This window comes from Pongo pygmaeus, chromosome 16, assembly GCF_028885625.2.
Source record: "Pongo pygmaeus isolate AG05252 chromosome 16, NHGRI_mPonPyg2-v2.0_pri, whole genome shotgun sequence".
NCBI classification, from domain to species: domain Eukaryota; kingdom Metazoa; phylum Chordata; class Mammalia; order Primates; family Hominidae; genus Pongo; species Pongo pygmaeus.
In genome coordinates this window covers 74249153-74266172 of record NC_072389.2, presented here as the reverse complement: position 1 = coordinate 74266172, position 17020 = coordinate 74249153, and the positions used below count along the sequence as shown (strand labels likewise).

Sequence of the window (17020 nt, the reverse complement as noted above, 5' to 3'; positions counted from 1 at the left end):
CCATGCCCAACCCCTAAAATTTATTTAGGTGAAAAAGCACTTTCCTGTGACTGAGTGGTGGATTCAGCACATTCCACCATAACCATGAAGGGTAAACACAATCCAGATTGTATACAATTAGAAGAGCCCACGGTTTATCTTTTTTGTTCTTTTATTCATTCATTTCTTTTTTTAACTGTCCTCTTCCTGAAGAGCTTTCTGATCCCTAACAGTTTTGGGCACCAGCTTCCCACAGCAGTGTTTCTTACTAGAAGCAAACTTTGCTATATCAAAGTGGAACCATTGGAAGCATAGCCGCAACCATTGTCCACAATCTTATGGACAAAATTCACAATTTCTTTCTTTCTTTTTTTTTTTTTTGTTTGAGATGGAGTCTCACTTTTTTGCCCAGGCTGAAGTGCAGTGGTGCGATCTCAGCTCACTGCAAGCTCCGCCTCCTGGGTTCACGCCATTCTCCTGCCTCAGCCTCCCAAGTAGCTGAGACTACAGGCGCCCACCACCATGCCCGGCTAATTTTTTGTATTTTTAGTAAAGACGGGGTTTCACTGTGTTAGCCAAGATGGTCTCGATCTCCTGACCTCGTGATCTGCCCGTCTCAGCCTCCCAAAGTGCTGGGATTACAGGCGTGAGCCACCATGCCCGGCCAAAATTCACAATTTCTGGCACATACACACTAACTCTGGTTAAAACATCCAGAGAGAGGACGTTCAGAGTTTCCACGTATTTGTGGAACTCCCCATCCCAGAACTTGGGCAGTTTGGAGAAAATGAAATTGTCAGTCACCTGACTCCAGAATGTGGAATCCAGCAACTCAGAAAGCAAATCCTTGGCCTCTTCCAACAATCCTTGCACACAGCTGTTGACTTCCTCTCCAGCAAGTCTGCACTACACAGCTTTCTCAAGCGGTTCTGTGGCAAGTTTCACTGTGTGCTGAATTCATTACAGCATCTGCTTTTTATCAGGATCTGTGGTCTCATTGAATTTTACTGAAAATGGCTTCAGGGCAGTGTGAACATTCCCTAGGAGCCGCGCCACCTGGGACTTCTTCTCCTTATACTCCTCAACAAGTAGTTCTTATCACCAGTGTCCCTAATGTTCATGCAATAAAGGACATCACATTTGAAGTCATCCTTCAACATTCTTCTCGAGATAATGAAAGAGATGTAGGACCTGGCGTGCCCTGTGTAACACGCTTCTTAGATGGTTGGCCTGGACCATGTCACCTTTCTCCCATCTATAGATACAAATGTGTCCTTGTTCCCAGTGAGGCTGTTGCAAAGGTGAAGCTTACATGGCTTGGCTGGGCCCAGTAGGAAGGGACCACGGAGGCTGTACTCTCTGGCCTTTACCCTGTTCCCCGGAGGAAACAGCCATGGCTGGGAATCCCAGGCCCGCAGCCACAGCGACAGATACTTCCCCTTCTTCTTCTTTTTCAATCTGCTTACCTTTTATTTCTTTTTCTTGATTTATTACACAGGCTAGGACCTCCAGTACAATTCTGAATAGAAGTTGTGAGAATGGCTATCTTTACCCTTATTCCCAATCTTAGAAGAAAGCATTCATCTTTCACCATTAGGTATGATGAGAGGTGTAGTTATTTTTTAGATGCCTTTTATCTGGGTGAGGAAGTTCCCTTCTACTCCTAGTGTGATAAGAGTTTTAAATGTGAATGAGGTTGAATTGTTAATATATATTTTTGGGGGGTTTTTTGCTTGCTTGTTTGAGACAGGGTCTTGCTGTGTCACTCAGGTTGGAGTGCAATGGTGCCTTCACAGCTCACTGCAGCCTTGATCTCTGGGGCTTATGCAATCCTCCCACCTCAGCCTCTTGAATAGCAGAGACTACGGTGCACACAACCACACCTGGCTGATTTATTTTTCAGTAGAGATGAGGCCTCCCTTTATTGCCCAGGCTGGTCACAAACTCCTGAGCTCAAGCAACCCTCCTGCCTGAAGTGCTGGGATTACAGTTATGAGCCACCTGGCCTGGCTGAGTGTTGAGTTGTGTCACAGACTATTTCTGTTTTTTTTTTTTTTTTTGAGACAGAGTGTTGCTCTGTCGCCCAGGCTGGAGTGCAGTGGCGTGATCTCGGCTCACTGCAACTTATACCTCCCAGGTTCAAGCAATTCTCCTGCCTCGGCCTCCCGAATAGCTGGGATTACAGGCACCTGCCACCATGCCCAGCTAATTTTTTGTATTTTTAGTAGAGACGGGGTTTCACCGTGTTGGCCAGGCTGGTCTTGAAGTCCTGACCTCGTGATTTGCCCACCTTGGCCTCCCAAAGTGGTGGGATTACAGGCGTAAGCCACGGCACCCGGCTGTTTTTTTGTTGTTGTTGTTTGTTTTTAGACAGATCCTCATTCCGTCGCCCGCCCAGGCTAGAGTACAGTGGCACAATCTCGGTTCACTGCAGCTTCTGCCTCCCAGGTTCATGCGATTCTCCTGCATCAGCCTCCTGAGTAGCTGGGATTACAGGGTGCACCACCACACCCAGCTAATTTTTCTTTTGTACTTTTAGTAGAGATGGGGTTTTGCCATGTTGGCCAGGCTGGTCTCAAACTCCTGACCTCAAGTGATCCACCTGCCTCAGCCTTCCAAAGTGCTGGGATTACAGGCGTGAGCCATGACGCCCAGCCTCACGTGACTTTTCTATAATCTATTGAGATGCTTATATGGGTTTTATCATCTGTTTTATCAAATTACCCTTGAATTCCTGGAATAAAGCCCACTTGATCATGATGTATTATCCTTTTTATATATTACTGAATTCAATTTGTTAAAATTTTGTCTAGAATTTTTTTCCATCTATGTCCATGAAGTATATTAGTATGTAATTTTATTTTCTTGTAATGCCTTTGTTTAGTTTAAGTATCAGGGTACTACTAGATTTAGAAAATGTCTTGAGAAGTGTTACTTTTTCCCCAATTTAAAGAAAGTTTATAGATTTTTTTTTTCTTAAATGTTTTCTAGAATTCACCAGTGAAGCCAAATATTCTGGTGTGTTCTTTGAGGAAAGATTTTAAATTAAAAATTTAATGTTTCAAGTAAATATGGGACTGTTTTTATTTCTTTTACAGTAAGACTTGTACTCTGTGTCTTTCAAGGAATTTGCCCATTTCATCTAAGTTTTAGAATATGTGGGCATAAGTTGTTTATAATAGTCCCTTACTATCCTTCTCACAGCTGAAGTGTCTGTGGTAATGTCCCCTTTTTAATTCCCCTTTCATTGTTAATTTGAGTCTTTTTTTCTTGATCAGTTGAGCTAGTTTATCAATTTTATTCATCTTTTCAAAGGTCCAATTTTAAGGCCAGCAGCGGTGGCTCATGCCTGTGATCCCAGCACTTTGGGAGGCTGAGGCAAGCAGATCACCGGAGGTCAGGAGTTTGAGACCAGCCTGGCCAACATGGGGGAACCCTATTTCTACTAAAAATACAAAAATTAGCTGGGTGTGGTGGCACATGCCTGTAACCCCAGTTACTCAGGAGACTGAGGCAGGAGAATCGCTTGAACCTAGGAGGTAGAGGTTGCAGTGAGCCGAGATCACGCCACTGCACTCCAGCCTGGGCGACAGAGCAAGACTGTCTCAAAAAAAAAAAAAAAAAAAAATCCAGTTTTAGCTGGGCATGATGGCTCATGCCTGTAATCCCAGCACTTTGGGAGGCTGAGGTGGCAGGGTCACTTCCAGGCCAGGAGTTCAAGACCAGCTTGAGCAACATAAGTGAGACCCTGTTTCTATAACAACAAAAAAAACACTTAGCCAGGTGGGTGGCACATGCTTGTATTCCCAGCTACTGAGGGGATAGAGGGGCTGAGGTGGGAGAATCACTTGAACCAGGGAGTTTGAGGCTGCAGTGAGCCATGATCACGCCACTGCACTCCAGTCTGGGCAACAAAGCAAAAAAAAAAAAAAAAAAAAAAACAAGACCGTGTCTCAAAAAAAAAAAAAAAAAAAAAAAAAATGGCCGGGCTCAGTGGCTCACGCCTGTAATCCCAGCACTTTGGGAGGCCGAGGCAGGTGGATCACGAGGTCAGGAGATCGAGACCATCCTGGCTAACATGGTGAAACTCCATCTCTACTAAAAATACAAAAAAAAAAAAAATGTTCTGGGCGTGGTGGTGGGCGCCTGTAGTCCCAGCTACTCGGGAGGCCAAGGCAGGAGAATGGCGTAAACCCAGAAGGTGGAGCTTGCAGGGAGCCGAGATCGTGCCACTGTACTCCAGTCTGGGCAACAGAGCGAGACTCCCTCTCAAAAAAAAAAAAAAAAAATCAAAATCAAATTTTGTACCAAATTGATCAATATTCTCCATTCTTTTTTTTTTTTGGATACAGGGTCTGCCTCTGTTACCCAAGCTGGAAGTGCAGTAGCACCAGTCTCTCCTGGGCTCAAGCCACCCTCCCACCTCAGCCTCCCAAGTAGCTGGGACTACAGGTACGCACCACCAAGACTGGCTAATTTTTGTATTCTTTGTAGAGGCAGGGGATTTGCCATGTTGCCCAGGCAGGTCTCAAACTCCTGGGCTCAAGCAATCTGCCCGCCTTGGCCTCTCAAAGCGCTAGGATTACAGGCGAGAGCCACTGCACCTGTCCTCTTTGTCCATTTTCTATTTCATTAATTCTACTCTTTATGATTTCCTTCGCATTTACTTTGGGTGTATTTTGCTCTTTTTTTCTAGCTTCTTAATATAGAGGCTTAGAACGCTGCTTTTAGGCACTTCTTATCCACTGTAACCAATTAAAGCTATACATTACTATTTATTAGCACCATTTTAGATGTGTCTTATAAACTTTTGCTTATTGTGTTTTTATTTTCATTCAGTAATAAATATTTTCTATTTTTCAGTGCAATTTCTTTCTTTCTTCTTCTTTTTTTTTTTTTTAGACGGAGTCTCACTCTGTCATCCAGCCTGGAGTACAGTAACGCCATGTTGGCTCACTGCAACCTCCAGCTCCCGGATTCAAGTGCTTCTCCTGCCTCAGTCTCCTGAGTAGCTGGGATTACAGGCATGTACCACCACGCCGGCTAATTATTGTGTTTTTAGTAGAGACAGGGTTTCCCTATGTTGATCAGGCTGGCCTCGAACTCCTGACCCCAGGTGATCCACCTATCTCGGCCTCCCAAAGTGCTGGAATTACAGGCGTGAGCCACCGCGCCCAGCCATCAGTACAATTTCTTCTTTAACTCTTGGGTTACATGGAAGTATACTGTTTAATTTCTCAATATTTAGGGATTATCTAGATATTTTTCTTTTTCCTCTTTAATTAATTAATTAATTATTTTTCCAAGACAGAGTCTTGCTCTGTCGCCCAGGCTGAGTGCAGTGGCATGATCTCGGCTCACTGCAACCTCTGCCTCCTGGTTCAAGTAATTCTCCTACCTCAGCCTCCCGAGTAGCTGGGATTACAGGCATGCACCACCACACCCAGATAATTTTTGTATTCTTAGTAGAGATGGGGTTTCACCATGTTGGCCAGGCTGGTCTCAAACTCTTGATCTTGTGATCCACCCGGCTTGGCCTCCCAAAGTGCTGGGATTACAGGCGTGAGCCACTGCACCTGGCCCTCCTCTTTATTTCTGTCATGCTCAGAGAATATATTTTGTATAATTTCATTCCTTACAAGTTTATCGAGATTGTATATGGCTTAGAATATGGTCTATATTCGTGAATGTTCTATGTACCCTTGAACAAGATATGTATTCTGCCAGTGCTGGGTATAGTGTTTTATAACTATATATTAGGTTAAGTTATTTAATAGTATTGTTTAAATCTGTTATATACTTACTGGTTTTCTATCTCCTTGTTCTGTCAATTAGTAAGAGATAAGTGTTGAAATCTACAACTGAAATTGTAGATTTGTCTATTTTGTCTTTCAGTCCGTCAGTTCTTTTTTCATGTACTTTGAAGCTCTATTACTTGGTGTATGCATATTTAGTTATGTCTTCTTGATGAAATGGCCCATTTCTCATCATAAAATGTCACTATTTCTGCTTATAATCCTTTCTCCTAAAGTTCACTTTGCACAAATCGATACATCCATTTCAGCTTTTTTTGTGATTAGTGTTTGCTTCATATATATTATATTTTTTCTATTCTTTTACTCTTAACCTACCTATGCATTATATTTAGAGCTTATTCAGGTGGACTTTTTATACAGTCTGACATTTCTGCCTTTTAATTGGAGAGTTTGGGCCATTTTTATTTAATGTAACTATAAATATGGTTGTATTTAAATACACCATTTTGCTATTTGTTTTCTATTTGTCCCTACTATTCTTTGTCCCTTTTTCCTTTTTTTTTGACTTCCTTTTTAATTCATAAAATACTTTAATGATTTTATTTTATCCCTACTTTTGGCTTATTAGCTCTATCTATATTTTACTTTTGAATGATTGCTCTAGAGTTTACCATATACATCTTTAAATTATCACAGTCTAACTCCAAATAATGGTATCAAACTTCACATAAGACAGGCGTAGTGGCTCACACCTGTAATTCCACACTTTGGGAGGCCGAGGCAGGCGGATCACTTGAGGTCGGGATTTTGAGACCAACCTGGTCAACATGGCGAAACCCAATCTCTACTAAAAATACAAAAACTAGCTGGGCGTGGTGGTGCACGCCTGTAATCCCAGCTACTTGGGAGGCTGAGACACGAGAATCATTTGAACCCAGGAGGTGGAAGTTGCAGTGAGCCGAGATTGTGCCACTGCGCTCCAGCCTGGGCAACAGAATGAGACTCTGTCTCAGAAAAAAAATAAAAATAAAAGAAATAAACAAAAAGAAAACTTCACATAGTTAACAAGAACCATGAAGGTTCTGAGGTAAAACTCTACTTGCAAGCATACACATTAGCCTGCCACAATTTGATGCTAGTAGAAGACTCAAGATTTTTTTGTCTGCCTCTATCAATGGCATAAAAAGTAAAGAAAAAAAAAAAAGACTCTGAACTTGTGCATCCTGGGTCAAAGACAAAGAACCTTATAACTCGTACCACAGTAGTCAGTGGATGCTATGCATACAGTGAATTTGCATTCCAGCCAATGAACCCTGGGCTTAGGAAACCCCAATCTTTTATAAATAAGGGCCTGCAAACATATCTGCTCAACCTTTGCCCTTGAGGGACAAATGCAAGTGGCTTTATTATTTTCCTCGGAATGTTGTTCTTCCTAGTGTTTTTACATTTCTCAGCCAATTCCTCTGCTTTGAATGTTGTGTGTATGTGCAAATGCATACTCTCAGTGGACAAAACTGAAGTGTAATACCTCTGGTGGGCTAAGGTCACGTTTCTCAGGCTCCTTGTGAACAATTTAGGACACAGCTGATAGATGCCAGCCACACAAAACCGGCCTCAGTGGTAGGCCTGAGACCATTTGCTTCATTTCTCAGTTCAGCTGTTTGTTGCTGTGAGGCCTTGGCCACACTGTGAATATTCCCTAGACCTTGATTTTCCTAGAAGTCAGCTGGGCATAATAAATAATGCCTGTATTTTCTCAGCATCTTTTTATCACTTGAAATTTTTAAGAAGTTTTTATACTTATTGAAGGGCTCTTTTAGACTTATTTAGACAGATTTTCTTTTATCCTATGTCTCTCTTGTGTGCACATAAAAAACAAATATAGGCAAAATAAATTGGTTATGACACTCCTAAGACTTCTCCACAATTAGAGTCTGGCTCTTCTGCATCACCATGGCTCAACATCATTGATGTCTGTGTTTTTTGACACAAGATTGTACTCAGTGTTAGCAAGAGGTTGAAGAGGCAGCATTTCTTTTCTTTTCTTTTTTTTTTTTTTTTGAGACCGAGTCTCACTCTGTTGCCCAGGCTGGAGTACAGTGGCGTGATTTGGCTTCCTGCAACCTCTGCCTCCCAGGTTCAAGCGATTCTCCCCCCTCAGCCTCCCAAGTAGCTGGGATTACAGGCGTGTGTCACTATGTCCGGCTAGTTTTTTTTTTTTTTTTTGTATTTTTAGTGGAGATGGGGTTTCACCATGTTGGCCAGGCTGGTCTTGAACTCCTGACCTCAAGTGATCTGCTCACTTCGACCTCCCAAAGTGCTGGGATTGCAGACTTGAGCCACTGTGCCCGGCCAGCATTTCTTGATAGGACACTTCATTTTTGCTTTTGGAATTTTCTTCCTAACCAGTAACACTGATTTTGCAAGTGCAAGCAATAGAAGTATCTCAGGACTGCTGCATGGTTGAATGATTCGAAGATGTTAAAGTGGGAAAAATCAGGGGTTTTGAATTGGAAAATATAGTATGGAATGTATTTTTCCTCATGTGGTGTGATGATCAATAAATAACCTGCCTTCTGTTTCTTCATAGCCCTTTGTGATATAGGTCCTTTTTATCATCTCTTTATTTTTTGGGTTTGAAACTAAATCTCAGAAAGCTAAAGAAACCTGTGCAAGCCGCTGGAGGAAGGGTTAGTACCCAGTTGTGTCAGACTCAAAGCCATCCCCTTTCTATTTCCCTTCCTATGCCTTCATTCTGACTTTTTTTTTTCTTTTTTTTGAGATGGAGTTTCGCTCTTGTTGCCCAGGGTTGAGTGCAATGTGCAATGGTGCAATCTCAGCTCACTGCAACCTCTGCCTCCTGGGTTCAAATGATTCTCTCACCTCAGCCTCCTGAGTAGCTAGGATTACAGGCGCCCACTACCATGCCCGGCTAATTTTTGTATTTTTAGTAGAGACTGGGTTTCACCATGTTGGCCAGGCTGGCCTCGAACTCCTGACTTCAGGTGACCCACCTGCCTCAGCCTCCCAAAGTGCTGGGATTACAAGCATGAGCCACCGCGCCTGGCCATTTCTGACTTTTAAAAACTTTTTATTTTGCCTTTGGGGATTAGTAGGCCTTGGGCGCTCTGTTTCTCCAAGCCATACTAGCTTGGGGAACAGAATATAATTACCTCATAAAGAGCATGAATAAAACAGTGTTTCTCTGACTCAGCCTCTCCCATGGAATTGCAGAAATCTTAGAGCCTCTTAAATCCCACCCAAACAGCTTAGGGAATCCCCAAGGGGTCTCACATGTGATTCCCAATTAGTCCACCTGACCCTTCCTCAGTCGGTTTCTGTCCCTCAATTGTCCTGTGGGCCTAAAGCCAGAGGTCACATATTCCCTGGGGAGGGCCTTCATCCTGTGCCCTCATAGGATCAAAACCATCTCTACACACAAAGGGCTCTCCTGCTGCTCCTCACCTGCAGGGGCTGGGTCCTTGCAACAGCCTTGTAGGGGGTAATTCTCTTCTGAGAGAAGCTTTTCTGACCTTTGTGGAAAATGATTCTCCCTCCTTTAGTCTTTCTGTCTCTGGCCTAACCCCCTACCCCCACTCCAAACCCTCCAGACATGCTTAGATGTAGAGCAATTTATAGCTGAGGTAGCTTAGGACTAAGCTCTTGGTCAAGGGACCCCCCAAAGACAGGCCCTATCTCCCTGTATTAGTTTTATTTATTTATTTATTTAAAATAGAGATAGGGGTCTCACCATGTTGCCCAGGCTGGTCTTGAACTCCTGGGCTCAAGCAATCCTCCTGCCTCAGCCTCCCAGTGTGTTGGTATTCCAAGCATGAGCCACCATGCCCGGCCACCGTATTAGTTTTCTATTACTGTAGTAACAAGTTACCACAAATGTAGTTTCGTCAAACACCCAGTTATTATCTAACAGCTCTATGGGTCAGCAGTCTAGGGAAGCTAGGCTGGGTTTTCTGTTTAGGGTTCTCATAAGGCTGAAACCAAAGTGTCAGCAGGACTAGGCTCTCATCTGGAGGTTCTAGGGGAGAATCTACTTCCAAGCTCATTTGGGTTGGTAGAACTCAGTTTCTTTTGGTTGTAGGACTGAGGATCCTGTTTCCTCCCTGGTGGTCAGTTGGGGGTATCTTTACTCCTAGAGGCTGCCTTCATTCTTTCTCACACTTTTCATGTCCCCACCCATCCCAGCAATAGTGAGTTGAGTACCCCTCATGCTGTGAATCTCTGGTTTCCTCCTCCTCCTTCTTCTTCTTCTTCTTCTTTTTTTTTTTTTTTTTTTTTTTTTTGTTGAGATGGAGTCTCACTCTGTTACCCAGGATGGAGTGCAGTGGCACTATATTAGCTCACTGCAATCTCCGCCTCCCGGGTTCAGGCGATTCTCCTGCCTCAACTCTCAGCCTCCTGAGTAGCTGAAACTACACGCATGTGCCACTAAGCCTGGCTAATTTTTGTATTTTTGGTAGAGACGGGGTTTTGCCATGTTGGGCAGGCTGGTCTCAAACTCCTGGCCTCAAGTGATCCACCTACCTTGGCCTCCCAAAGTGCTGGGATTACAGGTGTAAGCCACCTCACCCAGCCACTGACTTGAGTCTCTGATTCCAGCTACACAAAGTTCTCTGCTTTTAAGGGCTCATGTGATCTGATTGACCCCAGATTGACCCCACCTGAGCAAAGCAGGACATAGCTCTATTTTAAGGTCCAAAACCTCAATTACATCCACAAAGACCCTTTTGCCGTGTAACAGATAAATTCACAGGTTTCAGGGATAAGTGCATGGGCATTGTTGGGGGGCCTGCCACAACCCCCAGCTAGTTTGTAATCTCCATGAGGAGTTGGGGCGCCAGTACAGCCCTGGCACTGTGGGTGCCTAACAAACTCTGTTGCCAGGGGAACTTGGGGGTCCTGCTGTCTGACACCAGGAATTAAAGTGGAGAGTAAAAATTCTGGAGAATTTAATTTTGAAAATATTCTTTCTCTTTCTCTTTTCTTTTTTTTTTTTTTTTTTTTTGAGACAGAGTCTTGCTCCGTCACCCAGGCTGAAGTGCAGTGGTGTGATCTTGACTCACTGCAACCTGTACCTCCCAGGTTCAAGCGATTCTCCTGCCTCAGCCTCCCAAGTAGCTGAGATTACAGGTGCCCACCACCACACCTGGCTAATTTTTGTATTTTTAGTAGAGGTAGGGTTTTACCATGTTGGCCAAGCTGGTCTCAAACTCCTGACCTCAGGTGATCTGCCCACATTGGACTCCCAAAGTGTTGGGATTGTAAGCGTGAACCACTGAGCCCAGCCCTGAAAATATTCTTTACTCAGAAATTGGTAGAGGAAAGTATGTTACCACCTTGTGGGAGGTAAATGCCTTCAAGTCTTTGGCTCTTGCAGGTGGTAGTCTTTAGAGCGTGCTTCTCTTGGGTGTGAGGAAGGCTTTGGGTGCTGTGTGCTGGTGTTGGGGGAGAGGGGCAAGATGGCGCATCAGTCTGGGCAGAATGAGTGTGCTCAGGTCCAGGAAGCTGGGTTGACAGATGCAGGCTTTTCTCAGGTGGGCTTTCAGCCAGTGCTTTGGGAAATTTTAGAGACAGAGGCTATGTGGCTGAAAATAAATCCACACACATCTGGTCAGGTCTACTTTGTGCTGGGGTCTACCACATTCAGGACCTCACCAAACCTCAGAGAAACCCCTCTAGGTGGGTTATAGAGGCTTCATTTTACAGACAAGGAAACTCAGGCTCAGAAGTTGAATGGTATGTTCAAAGTTACACACTGAGGCACAGAGGCAGGACCGGAGCCTGTTCTTCGGTCTCATAGTTCAATGCTCTTTCTGTTTTTGTAGTTGCCTCCTGGGTTGGAGGTAGGAAGCCGTGGTTTGTCCCTGATGTATTAGGTGATGGTGGAAGCTCCTCTACTTGTTATTCAAGTCCTAGCCTACCTCTTTCCTCAGTCTATACTAATCTCTTGTTTCTTCTGAATTCCTACAACATTCATTTATTCACTCATTCTGAACTCAATACATACTTACTGAGTGCCTATGACCTACCAGGCACTGTGCCAGATGCTGGATACAATGGAGAACAGGACAGACATGGTCCATCTCTCAGTGGCTTACAGAGCTGCCTTCACTGTTGGGGAAGACAGATGATTCTATCAGTAACAATGGTGAAGTGTGATGAGTGTTGGGATGGGGAAATCGAGGATGCTATGGGATTACTGAGGTGTAGGTTCTGACCTATTCTAGTGATGTAAAGGATGTTTCTTGGGAGGTGGCACTGAACCTGAGACCTGAAAGATAAGACGAAATTTGCCAGACCAAGAGAGTAGGCAGGTGATCCATGCAGAAGGAATGTGTTATACGAAGACCAGGAGGCAAGACAGTCCCTGGACACAGCTCAGGAAATCAGAAAAGCAAACCAAAACAAAAAGTAGGTCTGTCTGGGATGTTTTTTGACATCAACCAATTCCCTAACACCAGCTGGGTACCTAGCAATTCAATTCAATTCTGACACTAACCACCCAGAATTAGTGTGGACCCCACAGCTTAAGGGCTTAGTTGCACAAGACTGCTCCCACTTCAGACGCCAGTCCCAAATCTCAGACCACCTGTACTTCTGACCAGCTGGCTGTAAATCCGGGCTTCCCATGAACCCCTCCTCAGGTTTGTTAATTTGCTAGAATGGCTTGCAGAACTCAGAAAGGCACTTTACTTATAGTTTTAAGTAAGTGTTTGTTATAAAGGATATCCTAAAGCATACAAATGAACAGCCAGATGAGAAGGTACATAGGCCAGGTCTGCAAGGGTCCTGAGTGCAGGAGCTTCTGGCCCTGGGTAGTTGGGGTGCATTCACCAACTCAGAAGCTCTCAGAAACTTTCTGCTCAAAAGTTATATAGAGGCCGGGCAAGGTGGTTCACACCTGTAATCCCAGCACTTTGGGAGGCTGAGGTGGGTGGATTACCTAAGGTAGGGAGTTCGAGACCAGTCTGACCAACATGGAGAAAAATACAAAAAATTAGCCGGGCATGGTGGCAAGTGCCTGTAATCCCAGCTACTTGGGAGGTGGAGGCAGGAGAATCACTTGAATCCCAGAGGCGGAGGTTGTGGTGAGCTGAGGTCATGCCATTGCACTCCAGCCTGGGCAACAAGAGCGAAACTCCATCATAAAAATAAATAAATAAATAAATAAATAAATAATAGTAAAAATATTAGCCGAGTGTGGTGGCACATAACTGTAGTTCCAGGTACTCAGGAGGCTGAGGTGGGAGGATCTCTTGAGTCCCAGAGTTCAACGAGGCTAAGAGTGAGCTATGATCATGACACTGCACTACAGCCTGGGTGACAGAGTAAGGCCCTGTCTCTAAAAAAAATTAAGGCTGGGCATGGTGGCTCACACCTGTAATCCCAGCACTTTGGGAGGCCCAGGTGTGCAGTTCACTTAAAGTTAGGTGTTCAAGACCAGCCTGGCTAGCATAGTGAAACCCTGTCTCTAGTAAAAATTCAAAAATTAGCCGGGTGTGGTGGTGCGTGCCTGTAATCCCAGCTATTACAGAAGCTGATGTGGGAGAATTGCTCAGGAGGCGGAGGTTGCAGTGAACCAAGATCACACCACTGCACTCCAGCCTGGCAACAGAGTGAGACTCTGTCTCAAAAAAAAAAAAGATAAATAAAATAAAAATAGTATAAAAAGTTTCATATAGCTCTATCTCTAGTCCCCCTTCCCCAACTTCGAGGTCAATGGGTGGTGCTGAAAGTTTCCATCCTTTTTTTTTTTTTTCTTGTATGTTGTTCCAATGAAAAGTTTCCATCCTCTTTTACAGGGTCATACTCTGTTGCCAGGCTGGATGATCACAGCTCACTGCAGCCTTGACCTCCTGGGCTCAAGCGATCTTCTCATCTCTCAGCCTCCCAAATAGCTAGGACTACAGGTGTGCACCCGCAGCCCAATTAATTTTTGTATTCTTTTTTTTTTTGAGACAGAGTCTCGCTCCATCACCCAGGCTGGAGTGCAGTGGCGTGATCTCGGCACACTGCAAGCTCCGTTTCCCGGGTTCACGCCATTCTCCAGCCTCAGCCTCCTGAGTAGCTGGGACTACAGGCACCCGCCACCTCATCCAGCTAATTTTTTGTATTTTTTAGTAGAGACGGGGTTTCACCGTGTTAGCCAGGATGGTCTCGAACTCCTGACCTCGTGATCTGCCCGCCTCGGCCTCCCAAAGTGCTGGGATTACAGGCGTGAGCCACCGCGTGCAGCCTAATTTTTGTATTCTTCTGCAGAGATGGGTTTTCGCCATGTTGCACAGACTTGTCTCGAACCCCTGGGCTCAAGTGATCTGTCCACCTCAGCCTCCCAAAATGTTAGGATTACAGGTGTGAGCCACTGCACCTAGCCGAGTTTCCATCCTCTTGTTAGTTGGTCTTTCTGGTGCCAGTCCCATCCTGAGGCTCTACCCTAACTCACCTCATTAGCATAAACTCAAGTGTGATGGAAAGGGGCTCCTAATAAATTACAAAAGATATTCCTATCTTTCAGGAAATTCCCAGAATTTTAGGAGCTCTATGCCGGGAACCAGAAACAAAGGCCAAGTATTTATTTTATTATTACCAGCGTCTATAAGGAGCAGAGAGTTTCAGGCAGCAAATGGCAAGAGATGAGGTCTCAGAGATTAGAGGACCAGGCCAAAAAAGAAAGAAGTTAAAAAATTTCAAAAAAAACAAAAAAAATTTCTACTTTTCATTAGGGTAATGGGGAACCACCAAGGATTTAAGTAGGGGAGTGACTGTGATTTGATTTGCATATCATAATGATCACTTTTGTGTCCTTGTGATGAAAGGGGCTGGGTGCAGTGGCTCATGTCTGTAATCCCAACATTTTGGGAGGCCGAGACAGATGGATCATTTGAGGTCAGGAGTTTGAGACTAGCCTGGCCAACACGGTGAAACCCCGTCTCTACTAAAAATACAAAAATTAGCCAGGCGTGGTGGTAGGCATCTGTAATCCCAGCTAGTTGGGAGGCTGAGGCAGGAGAATTGCTTGAGCTGGGGGGACAGAGGTTGCAGTGAGCCAGGATCGTGCCACTGCACTGTAGCCTGGGTGACAAAGCGAGGTCTCAAAAAAAAAAAAAAAAAGAACTAATTAAAGGGACAAAGCTGGAGCCTGAGAGGCTGGCCAGGAAGCTGTTGTGGTAATCTGGGTGGAGACAATGATGGCCTTGGAGATGGTCATAAAGATGGAAAGAAGTGGGTGGAGCTGTGAGAAGGTAAAACTGGTCTACCTTTGATTTTGGATGCCTTGTGATCTCTATCATTCTTCCAGCAATGACTTGTGCTCTCCTTAAGATGTTTGTTTTTACATTTATTTCTACTTCTTCAATGCTGTTGACTTTTCATGCATTTCTATCTTGTCTCTCCAGCATTCCTTGAGATCAGAGATTGAATCTCATGCCCAATTCACATTTAATTGTTTGATTCTTTGGGCCTTAGCTTCCTCATTGCTAACTTGTGGAATCCACACCTTTCCTGCTTTGTAGGGTTATTTTGAAGATCCAGTATCTGATGAGATAAGGTGATGAAGAAGCTTTAAATAGCATGCAGTTGCAATTGATTATGATCATAAAGAAATTACCTGTTTGCATTAGGTAAGCACTACCCAGAATGTAGTCTGGTCAGAATGCAGTCAGAAAAGAGAAGTAAGAAGCTGAGGTTCTTGTCTGGTTGATTATTAAGTTACGACTGAAGTTCAACCAATAATAGCCAAATAATATTGACTTTAGCCAGAGAGAAGCCTGGAGAAAATGTTTACCCTCATAATAGACAAAAATTGGAAGCCAATGGTTTCAGGTATCTACTGATGTAATTCTAGCACCTCAACTCTACATGAGATTGGTTTGAACCCCATCCCATAATCTAGGGGAAACCCCATGCCTTCTGCAAGATTTCTGTGAATTCCCTGGGCTTAGGTTCCTCAGTGTCATCTCTGGCTCTAAATTTCCTTCTTTGCTGTCTTGTGGCCAAACCTCTATCCCAGAATTGCCCCAAAAGTTGAACATAGCCCTTTCTTTCTTGATGCCCACCTACCCTGCTTCCACAGGACAGCTTGTGTCATAGACATTTATTGGCGATTTGGGGAATGGATTACATTGGAGAGAAGAGTTGGATTGCAAAACGGCAGTCCAGAAAATTTAAAATATAAACTTATATCTCTCTAAGAGCTTCCCCAGTTTCCCACCTACTAGGGCTTTAGTTTCTAATCACATTGCTTAGCTTTCTTTTTTCCTCCCTTCTTTGTTCTTCCTTATCCCCAAATTCCTGTTCATTTCTTAGGCAGAGCTATTTGGCTTTGTTTTTCCTCCCAACTCGTGTCTTCAGGGCCTCACCTTTTACCCCCAAGGGGCCTATCAAGGTATTTCCCCAAACAAAGACACTTCCTTCCCTAAAAGGAACTCTGGTGCCAGCTGATAAAATAATAACTTCTCTTCTTTGCTACTGCAATGACAAGGTTGCCAAACCGTGCCTATTCTTTGGGAGCTCCAACATTAACTGGGCCTTCTGGCCAATGGGAAAAGTAACCAGTTGGCAGTCCTTGTGACTTAGGATGCACCCAAGATCTCATTGAATTTAATGCTTGCAAGTTTGGGAGGAAGGCTGGGAAGTTCTGATTAACTCATTTTATGATGGACAAAAGTGGGGTTTAGAAATAGTTTAGCAACAACTGGATGAATGAGCTTCTGAGCAAGAACTTGAACTCAAATCTCAGCTCATTCAATTTTCTCTTTCCTGGGAGTCTTTATGAAAATGGAAAATGTCCCTTGTTTGTTAGTCAAGTCAGCTGTTTTGACAATGAACTTGGTGCCCTGGTGCAGAAGGTCAAAAGTGACATGAGCTATGTGGCAGACAGGTTGTACTAAGTGCTGGGGGAAAAGATAAGCTGTCAGTAGATGCTTTTCTGTGTTGAGACAGAAATGTTACCTCCCCAAGATAATCATCTTGAGGCTGTTAGGCAGGGCTCTTGCTAAGGAGGAATCCAGCAGGACTGCTTTGGGAGCTACTTCTCAGGGCCCCTCTGCCATGCCTTTCACTCATGCTTTTCCCTCTCCCCTCCCCTACACCCTTTCCTCCTTTAAGGCCCAGTTCCCATCGCCGACTATCCTCTGGGAAGCCATCCGTGGCAGCCACACATGGGTTAAATCCTCTCTCCTGGAAATCCTGTAGGCAATTACTCTCTGCTTCACACCATTAGCAAGTTCTAGACCAGTGGCTTTCAAAGTTTGTTGATTGCAACCCAT

General features: G+C 44.2%; 1 pseudogene; it reads right to left on the bottom strand.

Moving 5' to 3' along the window:
* Positions 1-263: 263 nt before the first annotated feature.
* Positions 264-17020, bottom strand: LOC129013859 (cysteine--tRNA ligase, cytoplasmic-like; annotated as a pseudogene).